This window comes from Podarcis liolepis (assembly GCF_965112155.1).
Source record: "Podarcis liolepis genome assembly, chromosome: 17".
Taxonomy (NCBI): domain Eukaryota; kingdom Metazoa; phylum Chordata; class Lepidosauria; order Squamata; family Lacertidae; genus Podarcis; species Podarcis liolepis.
In genome coordinates, this window is record NC_139571.1 from 4765349 (window position 1) to 4778064 (window position 12716).

General features: G+C 44.7%; 1 protein-coding gene across 5 annotated transcripts in view; it reads right to left on the reverse strand.

The window, feature by feature from the left end:
- HUWE1 (HECT, UBA and WWE domain containing E3 ubiquitin protein ligase 1) overlaps positions 1-4296 on the reverse strand; it is a 96265-nt gene extending 91969 nt beyond the window's left edge. For 3 of the 5 annotated variants that reach the window (XM_083482694.1, XM_083482693.1, XM_083482691.1), the window contains exons 1-2: positions 3852-4200; positions 1651-1794 (exon numbers count right to left, since the gene is read on the reverse strand). The gene's annotated coding sequence lies outside the window, so the exon portion shown is untranslated. Of the gene's footprint in view, positions 1-1650; positions 1795-3851 lie in introns of all 5 variants that reach the window. The other 2 variants (XM_083482695.1, XM_083482692.1) reach the window with 2 other exon arrangements.
- Positions 4297-12716: the final 8420 nt, after the last annotated feature.

Here is a 12716-nt window from a genome sequence, read left to right on the forward strand (position 1 = left end):
ACAAGGATCAAATGTTCCAGAGGATACACACACAATACAGCAGGAGAATTATGGCTTAATATATTTATTATTATTCATTCTCCTTAGGGATAGCCAAGGACTTTAGGATATTCTCCTGCATGAACCCCATCACTCAATGGCCCTAACTTGCACTCATTTAATTAAAATTTCCTTGTACCTGTTAGATTAGAAGATGTTATAAATGCCACTGGAGATCACGAGCTGTGTGAACTGCCATGCAGAACCAATCTATTTTGCCTTTCTTACTTTAAAGTTAATACTGTATAACAATTACAGTGGGGGACAGAAATGCTACCAAATATCCACTTTACCCAGAAAATATTTACTAACCTTTACTAACATACTACCATTCCGAGACAGACCTATGAGTGAGGAAGTCCCTGCTTGGAATCTCACCTCTGCCAATGAAGCTTTAGGCAAGCTATGAATTCTCAGCCTCAAGCAATAAAGGGATAACATCTACCTATTGCAAGGATATCAGTATGTGAAATGCTCTGAACGCTCAAGAGCCTCGTACAAATGCTTACCAAATACACACACAGCTACACAGTAACAAATGCATACTACTGCAACATAGAAATATTTGGGAAATCATTCAGCAATGGGAGAAAGTAATCTCTGTATTACATCAATAAGGGATGCATCAAGGAAGAAAATTATTTGCCACAACAGCTAAACAGAACCTCAACATAGAAGCAATATACATTCCAACAACAGATGTTGAGATAAATAAGACATTGTCATCACTTTTGTACAATGTTTGCAAGTTTCCACAGGCCTCTGGCTAGTCTCTATAGAAAATACTGGACTAATGAAGTTTGGTCTAATCCAGCAAAACCACAATGAACTAAGATCTAAAACTGATGAAAATGTTCGTGAAAAGATATTTGTAGACATGAAAGCAACAAGCAAACATTAAAAGTTTAACCACTCCTACTTAGTTGAATCACAGAATTGTAGAGTTGGAAGGGGATCATAAGGGTCTAGTCCAACCCCCTGCAATGCAGGAATATTTTGCCCAACATGGGGCTTGAACCCAGGGAACTGAGGTTAAGAGTCTCGTGCTCTACCAACTGAGCACTCCTTTCAATAAGCTTTGAAAAATCAAAGTGGGTTTTTGACTCCCTAGCTTTGCAGCCCTCTACACAGAGGGCAATATCAAAGCAATATCAACTCCCATTCCCAAATTTGGTTCTGTGGTCAGGATTTTGGTATGCAAACAAACTATTTGTTGATGGCTTGGGACAAGTTGCCTCTTCAGCCTCAGATTACACTCTTAAGTAGCAACAACAGATGCAGAATTGTACCATATGTGGTTGCGGGTTTCTGTTACAGTATTGAAATGAAACAATAACTGGTGCACAGTAATAGTTCTAATGCAGCAAATAAAGCTACCATTTGCATTTGGACAAGAAAAAAGAAGGGGCATGACCACTCCACTAAGGAATTACATTCACTCCACATAAACAACCAGCCATAACCCCATACAAACCAAGGTTAGACTCTGAAGCCTTTCTTAAACGAGTGTTGTTCTGAGATCAGAGGGTACCTTTTAGGAAAAAGAAAATTTTAGGGATTCGCTACCATTTGAAGAGAAGCAGGATTAAACAAAGAAAGTTCAATACTAACCTGGAATCACAGCCAATCCATACTTGGCCTGGTCTACTATCCAAGTCACTGTTCTGGCACCTTTGCCTCACCCTAGTCAGCCAAGGGTAACACCTTCTGGTTTCACAGTCACTCTAATCCACTTATGTCAGACTATTTTAGGGTCTGCAACAAAACCACACAAGTTAGTACTGGGCTTCAAGCAGGCAGAGTTCAAGGTACTGACAGGTATTTTTTGAAAAGACATTCAGGCTGGTATAGCTTTGGACTTTGCTGATCTAGATCCCCTTGGCTAGGATATTTGTCTTAAATGCAGGACAACTTAGAATACAAGCAAGGAGGTGCACAGTTCACTGATAGGAAGAACATTTTGACATCCTAATCATACCAAAGAGAACTGGCCAAGTAGAACTAAGAAATGCTGTAAACTCAGCACATTACTTTGGCATTTTGTGCATCTAGCAAGCTTTCCATACAATGAAGGAGACAGCAGAAACAAGATTTCACAGGATGTTTACTTCTACTGTGGTAAAGTAACAGTTTTTAATAATTTTAAGATGACCAGCTTTTGCTCTACATTGTGTACTATTTCCCCAAAGGCTTGATTTCTTTTCTTTTTTTCAGATTAAATGGTCAGCTTGTGCATCCTTAGGAAGCATGTTTTCAGAGACAAATATGGCCATATCAAATATATCTACTAAAAATAATCAATTTGTAAAACTGATCATGGATCAGTTTCTTGCCAGAACCATGCCACAAGGTGCCCAACTTTCCTTGCCAGCAATATCTATTCCTACTGAAAAATGAGTAAACTGCACCTATGAAACTATAATGGGACCACAGTGTCATGGATTAACTCATCTGAATCATAGGAAAATATATTTAAAAAGAACTTAGAACTATACTAATACTCCTCAGAGGCTAGGAGCAACATAAGCTAATGCCTGGGTAAGAGTTAAATCTGTTCTTGCCTTTTTTGGCTCTCTGGTATAAGAACTACCATAGTCTATATGCAGTTAAAATAAAAGGCTTACTTAATGCAAATGAAATGTGCTATTCAATTTGAGTCATTTGTCCTGACTCAGATAATAGTTTTTCTCATCTGTGTGAACACATCTTGCTTATATCCCAATAATTTTTCTATCCAGGAAAATAGGAATGGAGACTGATGTATCACATATAAATGGTACTCCAAAGATGCTTGGAACTACCAGGTAAAGGGACAAAGAAGAACCCCAATCTTTACCAGACTTCTTATAAGAATAAACTAATATACCACATGAGCTAGCCCAGGCAAAAGAGAGATCTTTGAGTACTGTCCTACACCGGGAAATGGAAGGGCGATTTTATCATAAGTTTACAGGAACAGATGGAATGGGTGCCAAAAGCTCCCACTGTACCAGGACAAAAGGTGTAAGTAGCCCTACACCTTTGAGGAGAGAAGAAACAAGAGAAATTACCTGCCAATTAGGCCAGATCCACACTATTGTACATTAAAAACACATGATTCCCCCCCCCCGAGTCCTGGGAACTAAGGTTTCCTTAATGGTTCTGGGAATTGTACTTCTGTGAGGGAGAAACTACCGTTCCCAGAGTTCTTTGGGAAAAGTCATGTGCTTTCAATCAATGGTGTGGATCTATCCTTAGGTTTTGAAATTAGACCCAAATGAAACCAAGGAGGCTGCAACTATGAGCATCCTCTGCAATGTTTCCTGATGAATTCAACGGGATGTTGACCAGACTTGTTTTCTTGCATAAACGACGAAGCTCCCTGTCTCAAACCGGAAAATACCGGCTTTCCTCACGAGATGCGACTATAGATTAAATGTCTACTGAGGAGCGGAGGGGATGAAGCCCTACATGAGGCGAGTAGGAAGCGCGTGAAGGGTGATAAGGCCCACAGAGCTGCTTCGGCGGGGGTTGGGGGGGTGTTGAGAATTGAGAAGTGCCTCCTAGTAGGAAGAGAGACGTACTCCTTCCTCACTTGGAAGCGAGGTCCCAGTTGACGGAAAGGCCCAGGCAGAAGCGCCCCCCCACCCTCCCTCCTGACTTCAACCACCGCCGCCCTTTCCCCACGGGGAAAAGCCAGGCCCCATTGTCCCGCCTCAGCGCACACCGCTCTTCCCGTGCCGCCAGAGCGTCTCCCGCCTCGGGCCTTTCCCCAACGGGTCCCCTGCTCCGCAGCTGCCGCTCTCCCGTTCCCCGCCCCAGAACACGGGTACCTGCTCCGGGAAAGAAATGGAGGGGGTGTCAATGCCGTACCCCGTTGCCTCCCGCCGCCGCCATCTTAACAGCAGCCCCTGAGCCTCAGCCCTAGCCAGGTCGCGCGAGAACTCGCCACCGGGTAGGGAGGGAGGAAGAGACGCGATATCTGAGGAAACACAAGAGCCCACGAGAATTGCGGGAGGAGGAGGGCGAAGCGAGTTATGGCGGAAAGTACAGTCTCGCGATACAATGGCTGAGAAGGCAGCTTCCTGCGAGACGTGAAAAGAGGAAGTTGAAATCACGCGAGATTTCGGTGACGTCTCCCCTCTGGTGGAGGATGTTACTACTAGGGATGAGGCGGCGGGAAACAGGGCAGAGTTGTTTTCCTATTCTGCCGCAGGTCTGTGACCTCGGAAGGGAGCTACTTAACGAGCGTTTATCGCGATACTTGCCGTGAGAACTGAGGCAAAATATTCCACGCGAGAACAACCCAAAGAGCCGCGAGAGTTCGAGCACTTCTGGCGGACTAGGTCTCCTCCTACTTTTGCTTATTGGAAACCTCACGAGATTTGGAGAATAAAATCACGCGGGTAGCCGTCCTTTGCTTCTAGTGACGAAACTCCTCAGATACATACATGTCTTCGGTTATGGTTGAGATGTGGAGCCATAAAGGGATATGGAGTTGGGCGAGGGGACTGGGATCTCGAGGAAGGTCCCGCGAGAGCTCGCAGATCTGGTCACGAGATCTGCCTCCCTGAGCTTCAGCGTACGGGGACGGCTGAGGAGAAATATCACGGGAATGACGTCACGCGGAAGTCCGCAGTGGCTCCTCCTGCGAGGAAGGGGACCGAGTGGCGCGCGCAGCTCCAGCCACGAAATCTCGCGGGAACAGGGAGCTAGAAGAACGTGACGGATTGTTCAGCAATTCTGCGCACGAGGGAAGGAGCGACGGGTTTTCTTCCGCTCGCGTAATCACGCGGGAAGTGGGCTGAATTCTCGCGAGAGCTTGCTACGCTGTTGGCTTCTGCTTATGGAAGCTGTCGCGAAAGGAAATTTTCGCGGGTGTTGTTGGTGTGGGGGAGGGGGATAGCTTCCCCTTTACGTGCTGTTTTCATGCTCTATTTATTTTTATCTGTTTCTTAAAATTTACGCAGCGCTTGATTGTGAGAAAGAACCCTCAAAGCGGCTTTAAAAAGATAAAACAGACTAAGACTTAGACAACAGAAAATAATATTCAGAATCCACTAGACGCCAGCAAAACTATACCAGAAGATAATAACAAGTGCAGACAACTGCTAGGAGTAAAAATGCGAACTTAGTACATATGATGATAGTTATAAAAAGTAATAAAAAGAAATTGTTATTTAGGGGAATTGAATTTAATTCTAAATTATATTCCGGAAACGTGGGAGATTACAAGGGGTAAAAAAAATTATGGATGTACCGTGCTATATTAGAAGCAAAAAAACTTGTTTTGATGAATTGGAAGAGCCGCAAAAAGATTCCATTGAGCACATGGATTGGTAATATGGACAGACTAGCTACATACGAACAAATTGCATGTCGGCACAAATTAAGAATGGATAAATATGAAGAAATCTGGACGGAATATTTAAGTGATAAGGTGGGAAGTGGGGGGGAATATTGTTGAAAAGTTGTAGTCATAGGTACATCAGTATTCAAAGTTGAATTGTCAAATTGTGTTATTAGTCAAAATAAAAAAAAAAATTATTTTGACTATGGCAGACCAACACGGCTACCTATCTGTAACTGTGTTATGATTTTTGTTCTATGTCTTTTGCGGTTGTTTGTATTGAAAAAATATTAAATAATTTTTTTAAAAAAAGAAAGAACCCTCAAAGCGGCTTAAAAAAGATAAAACAGTAAAATCGAAAAACCCAACCCAAGGTACAAAAGTTAAAATGCCAAAACAGATTAAAATTACCTCATCTTTCTAAGCCTTTGGGTGGCCTTGTCTAAGCAGGAATGTGTTTTTAGCAGGCACCGAGAAGAGGACAGTGAAGGTGCCTGCTTGATCTCCATAGGCAGGGAGTTCCGAAGGGTAGGTGGTGCCATACTCAAGGGCTGTGTTCTTACAAATGCAGAACGGGTTGTGTGGCATCTGTAATCCAGCTGTGCAGAGCTCCTCTGAGTCCCAGGGCGGGAGTCTTCTTAGAAAAAAAGTTAAAAACACCAGTTTAGCCCTCCCAAGGCCTGGGGTGAGTGTACCTGGCTATTCTGCCAGTCAAAGTGGGCAAGTGGCGTAAGATGAGTCCCAAGTTGTTAAGGGCTTTGGCGCTGTGGTCTAAACCATGGGTAGGCAAACTAAGGCCCGGAGGCCGGATCCAATCACCTTCTCAATCTGGCCTGCAGACGGTCCCAGAATCAGTGTGTTTTTACATGAGTAGAATGTGTCATTTTATTTAAAATGCATCTCTGGGTTATTTGTGGGACAGGTTTTATAGGTTTTTCAAACAGTATGAAAACTTGCTAAGCCAGATTACACATCATGTGCAGTCTAAATTACATATAGACAAAGGCCAAAAAAAGACATGTTCTCAGCAAACTGGTGTAACTTTACCCATGAATGAATCGGACAATAACATTTCTGCGTAGAAATTTTATGGGTTGTGTAGCATGCTCTGTAACCGGATTATTTTAGACACCCTCGAAGAAACCTGTAAAAAACAAAAAAAAATGGTATCTGAAGTACTGTCTGGGGGGGAAATCCAAAATCCATTTTCTCTTTGTTGGGTTTCTTTTGTTTGTATACGGCCTAGGACCCTCGTACCTACGGGACCACCTCTCCTGGCATGTCCCACAGAGGACCTTACGGTCTTCAAACAAAAACATCTTGGAGGTCCCGGGCCACAGGGAGGTTAGGCTGGCCTCAACCAGAGCCAGGGCTTTTTCGGCTGTGGCCCCGGTCTGGTGGAACGCTCAGTCACAAGAGACTAGGGCCCTGCGGGACTTGACATCTTTCCTCAGGGCCTGCAAGACAGAGCTGTTCCCCAGGCCTTTGGCCAAGGCACAGTCTCACACTCTCTCTCCTTCTGTAATCTTCATAGAACTCTAGCCCAAGGGTTGCTATTAATATGATTCTGAATTGATTTTAGACTGAATTGATTTTAGAATGTATTTTAATTAATTGATTGTGATTTTATACAAACCGTGTTACTTTTATTGTTGTTAGCTGCTCTGAGCCCAGCTCCAGCCGGGGAGGACGGGATATAAATAAAATTTTATTATTATATTATTATGTACCAATATTTTAAAAATGAAACAAAAATAGCAAGATATATATATCCAAATATACATCAGTACATGGGGCTGGAGGGAGAAACAGTGTGTTAAAGTGAGTCCAGAGGAGAAGCAATGCAAAATATAGGTGTGTCTTGCATTCGTATACAGAGGAGTCTGATTATACATACTGGCTGAGATCTAAAAACCCACACAATTAGTTCAACCCACCCCGGAGGGTTTGATTTGTTGAAAACAGCCTCCCCACTTCACTTGGCAAATATGCTTGGAAACTGGGCATTTCTAAAGCAGATTGTGAAATAACATGATGGGAGGGTGTGCTGTTTGAAGGCGGGGGAGAGTTTTAATGTGTAATGCTTTATCATGTTTTCATATATGTTGGAAGCCACCAAAATGGCTGGGGCAGCCCAGTCAGATGGATGTGGTACAAATAAAATGATGATGGTGATTATCATGTTAAAACCCCACTGGCTGTGCCCAAGACTTTAGACATGCCTAAATTACGTAGCTCCTTAATGCAGAGCTGCCTGTTACTTTAACATCAACTAAATACACCAGTTATAGAAACGAGAATAACTTTTGTGAGAATAATCTTTGCAGGAAAACCAATAAGCTGTTCCTCTTCTGTGGAATTATTTTAAGTATACAGTATACTTGTGAGATTCCCTTTTAATTCAGAAGAGTAAAAAAAAAAGTGACTATTTGTGGAACTTCAGGAGCCAGAGGCAATATATGCAACCATATGAGACCTGTAGGCAATGGTGGAATCGTGGAGCACAATCTGTCAGGAAGTTCTCTCGCACAAGACCCATGAAAATGAATGCAAACTGTGTCAGAGTATATTTGTTGCAATCTGCCTTGCATAGGAGTAGTTCAATTTCTGTCTGAGGTTAGGGGCACCATTTTTTTAAAAGATGCCAAAAGTTATTTCTATTACCAGGACAGAATGGAAGCCTTCCATCTAATTAAACGGAATAGGAAAATATTCTACTTTTCCTAGTTCCTTTAATTTAATCAAGCCTGATTCTGTGCAGTTTTGTTCTTTTGACTTGCCTTGATCCTTTGGGGTATGGCAGGCTATAAATATTGCGCTTATGCATGCTTAAAGTCACAATTCTATACAAACCTACACAGGAGAAAGCCCCACTGAACTCAAGGAGACTTAACTTCTGAGCAGATGTACATAGGCATTCACTGTCAGGATTGTGATGCTGTCAGGGTTACACTTTGGGGCGGAAGTCCAGGGCTCTGCTCAACAGAATGAGAGGAAGAACTCCTGCCCACAGGAGGACTGGCTTACCACATTTTGAAGTAATACACACATTGCCATCTAAAGCACCTTTGAGTCCCGAGTGGAAAAGCACCCAGCTGCACCACTGACCTCTCAGCAAATAAAAAACACCAGCTATGTAGCCAAGCTACAAACCCTGGTAAAGCAACCCTCCCAGTGTTAAAGAAAAGGGATTTGTGCCTTCAACACACATGCCATGGGTTGCCATATTTCAAACGGTGAAAATCCGGACAGAAAAGTTGTTAAGCTTTTTTAGTTTTGCCCAAAGTTGAGCTTTCGGGGGGCAAAAATGCAAAATAAAAATATGCCCTTTTTGAGCTATTTTTATGGGAAATTGCCAAAAATGGCACTGCCAACATGGATTGCCATACGTCCAGATTTTCCTGGACATTTATACGATTTCCACCCAGATACTGCTGCCGAATGCAGTATTCCGTAACCTAACTTCATCCCATGCATGTTTGTTCAGAAGGAAAATCTGATGGTGTTCACTGGGAGTGCACAATTTGCTACATTAATTTAAAGCTTTTTCTTATCCTGATGTTCAGCAGAGAAGTCTCCAGAAGCAACTCTACAGGCATCAGTGATATGACAGCCTCTGCCCTCTGGTGTACAACCTAAAAGACAGACACAAAAGGAAAGAGATACTGGAAGGGAGGAGGGGAAGAGCAAGCTCAAGGGACAAGAGTGATCCGTTCATATGTAGAAGCCATGAAGAGGCCCCAGATAGAGTTGCTTCTGAATAACCCCTTGGAGCTAAAGCAGAAGGCAAAGAATCTTCCTTCTCCAAGCTCTCTAAATTGTACTTTTGGTGTGATGCAGTGGGGTGGGGGGTTGGGAATGGCATTACAGTGGTACCTTGGTTTGAAACCATTTTGGATTACAACCATGTCAAACCCTGAAGTGTGTGTCCCTTTTTTTGGATTACAACCCCTTTTTTTATTATTACAACCTTTTTTTTTTTTTTTTGGAGGCCCCATTGGCGAAAGCACGCCTTGGGTTACAACCTGTTTTGGTTTACAACTGGACATAGGCGCCGACTCCATGGGGCTTGAGGGGGCCCGAGCCCCCTCAAAAATTCGTTTGGGGGGGCTCAGCCCCCCCAATAATCTCGAGCGGCGGTGGGCGCGTCCGCGGCTTTTATAGGGTGCCCGGCGCGCACCAGCTCGATAACGGGCACTGGCGCGGCGGGGGGCGCCGGGGAGGGGGGCGGCCGGCCTGTCTCCTTGGCAACCCCATTGAGCAGCGCCGGCTCCCCCGGGAGGGCCATCCCCCCGCGCCGCCGATCGCCAACACCGCCGACGCTGTGGCTGCCCGAGCCCGAGCCTGAGCCCGACCCGGAGCCCGAGCCTGAGCCCGAGCCTGAGCCCGACCCGGAGCCTGAGCCCGAGCCCAAGCCCGTCAGTCAGGAAGGAAGGAGAAATGGGGAGGGAGACGAGGGAGGAAAATTGCGCGCAGGGTGAAGAAAGGAGAAGGGCGAACGAGACGAGCTTCCAACCCAAAAAAGGGCTGGAAGACTGGGAGGATGCAGGATCGGGAAAGAAAGCGACGTCTTCCCCGCCCGCGACGTCGCCCGCTTGTCATTGGCAGCGCAGCGGGCGCCCAGAGGGGCTGGGCACCGGTGCAGGGCCGCTCCACAGCCGCGGAGGACAGCTGCGCGGCTAGCAAGGTGTGCCGCATAGAGCGCGGCCCTTGTGTGGCCCGGTGGCCAGGCAAGCTCGGGCGGGGACCCCCATGCAAATCTAAGACGGGAGAAGAGGGCAGAGCAAAGGGGGTCCCTTCCCCAACCTCTGGCTCTGAGACTTCCCTGAGCCCCAGAAAAGCGAAAGGATTTTCTCTTCTTCTTTTTTTATAAATATTTTATTAAGTTTTCAAATACAAAGTTAGAAACATACACTGAAAAAAAAAGTAAAAGAACAAGAAAAAGAAAAAGAAGAAAAGAAAACCAACCATTCAACACATTTTTTATATAACTAACTGGACTTCCTCGCATCTCCCTTACCCTGCATTCTTTATAATAAAGATATCAGCAAATTATTACCTTGTTTCGTACCTTATTTTGTACTTTTCAAATACTATACCTCTAAATTTAACATACTTTTCATCAGTTACTTATATCTTAAATTAAACATAGTATTACCTTAGATTTTGACCTTTTCTTACTTAAAATATAATTTCCTGTTTCCCAAATCTAATTGCTGAAGCTATAGTTTCCGAATCGTGTAAATTTTTAACATTCATACAACTTATATTGTTTTTGTAAATAGTCCTTAAATTTTTTTCAGTCCTCTTCCGTTGTTTCTTCTCCCAAATCTCGGATTCTGCCAGTCATTTCAGCCAGTTCCATGTAGTCCATCAATTGCGTCTGCCACTCTTCCAGTGTGGGCAAATCTTGTGTCTTCCAATATTTTGCGATAAGTATTCTTGCTGCTGTAGTTGCATACATAAAGAAAGTTCTATCCTTCTTTAACACTTTCTGGCCAACAATGCCCAAGAGGAAGGCCTCTGGTTTCTTGGGAAAGGTATACTTAAATACCTTTTTTAACTCATTATAGATCATTTCCCAGAAGGCCTTCACTTTTGGACAAGTCCACCAGAGGTGAAAGAATGTCCCTTCAGCCTCCTTACATTTCCAACATTTATTATCAGACAGGTGATATATTTTTGCAAGCTTGACTGGGGTCATGTACCACCTATAAATCATTTTCATAATATTTTCCTTCAAGGCATTACATGCCGTGAATTTCATTCCGGTGGTCCATAACCTTTCCCAGTCCTCAAACATGATGTTATACCCAATATCCTGAGCCCATTTTATCATGGCTGATTTGACTGTCTCATCCTGAGTGATTTTCTCTTCAACCTGCCCTCCATCCTCTTGCAGAAAACTCTTTGCCTGCCCTGCCCGTATCTCGTTTTTGCTTTTTAATTCCACACACGCACCCTTCGGACTTCGTGGTAATCGGGCGCGCGGGTGCGTTTCCTAAGAGAGTGAGGACCCCCGCCTCCTCCCCACCTGCTCCCTCGCCAGCCAGCCAGCCGCGTGCCCTAGCCGGAGAGCCCCGGCCGTCCCCGTCGCGCAATCGGCTGGATCTCCCTTCAGCAGGCCGTGCTCACAACTCGGCCCAGGGACCCCCAGCAGCGGATCTCCGGCTCAGCTGAAGAATCCGGCAACAAGCCCCCTCCTCCCCAATCGCTCCGCCGAAATACGCTCCAAAACCCCCCAGATAGGCCGCCGGCCGCCAAGTCTAGTGGCGCCCTGAGCGAGGGTCTCTCCCCAACACCGCCACCTCGAACTGCGTTCTCCCGGCTACCCGAGCGAACCAGCGGCAGGACCCCAGTATGGGCCCCCCCAATATTTTTTATAAGTCGGCGCCCCTGCAACTGGACCTCCGGAATGGATTATGGATGTAAACCAAGGTATCACTGTACTTTTACCTTCCTGCTGTTCATGCCAGGAAAAAGCAGAGCACACCTCCCATGTTCTGCCACTTGCCCCAAGCGTTGCATCTGTGCGGGAGCTGGAGAGTTCACAAGTTCCAATGAGGTCTCACAACCACCCATCCTAATTAATACCATACAATGCCTGGCCCTACTTGGCTTGTGGGAGCTGCTTTTAAAAAGAAGGGGCTGGGCTGGGGGTTACAATATCTCACCTCGGGCCAGTAGGGGGCAACAGACACCATCTGAACCAGGGAAATACAAAATGTGAGCATCATTTCCCTTCTCTATCCTGTATGCACTTCAGCAGTATTTTGTGTTTTAGGACGAGTGTGTGAAGGGACCAAGAAACAGCAAATGTATTTACATGCATCATTGCAGAGGTGAACCAGGCTGTGATCCTGTATCCACTCTCCTAGAAGTAAGCTCCATTGATTAAAATGGGACTTAACTTCAGAAAATATATGTATAGGATTGAACAGTCCGTCAACTGTTTGAAGTTGGGTGTTTTATTAATATAATAATATCAACAGTATAATATCTCATATAAAGAGATTATGATATTCAGAGACCCATGAATGCAGGTGTCATTGCATTATGACCCGAGGGGGGGGGGGATATGAGCCCCATGTAATTCGGAGACACTACTTGCAAATATTCTGTGACCCAAATCAGTGAGTGAGTGAAACAGAAAAATCTCAGAGCATCATGGCATTGCAAGGCCATAGGAGAGCCCTGTTTCCACCATACCTACTCTTATAATGTTGTTACTCCACAACTGTAATTATGAATGAAGGTAGTGTCTCACAAAAACACCAGACCACAGAGAGTTTTGTCCCAGAGGGCAGCTCCAAAATACGAGTTTATAATGCTCAAGTCACTAAGACTC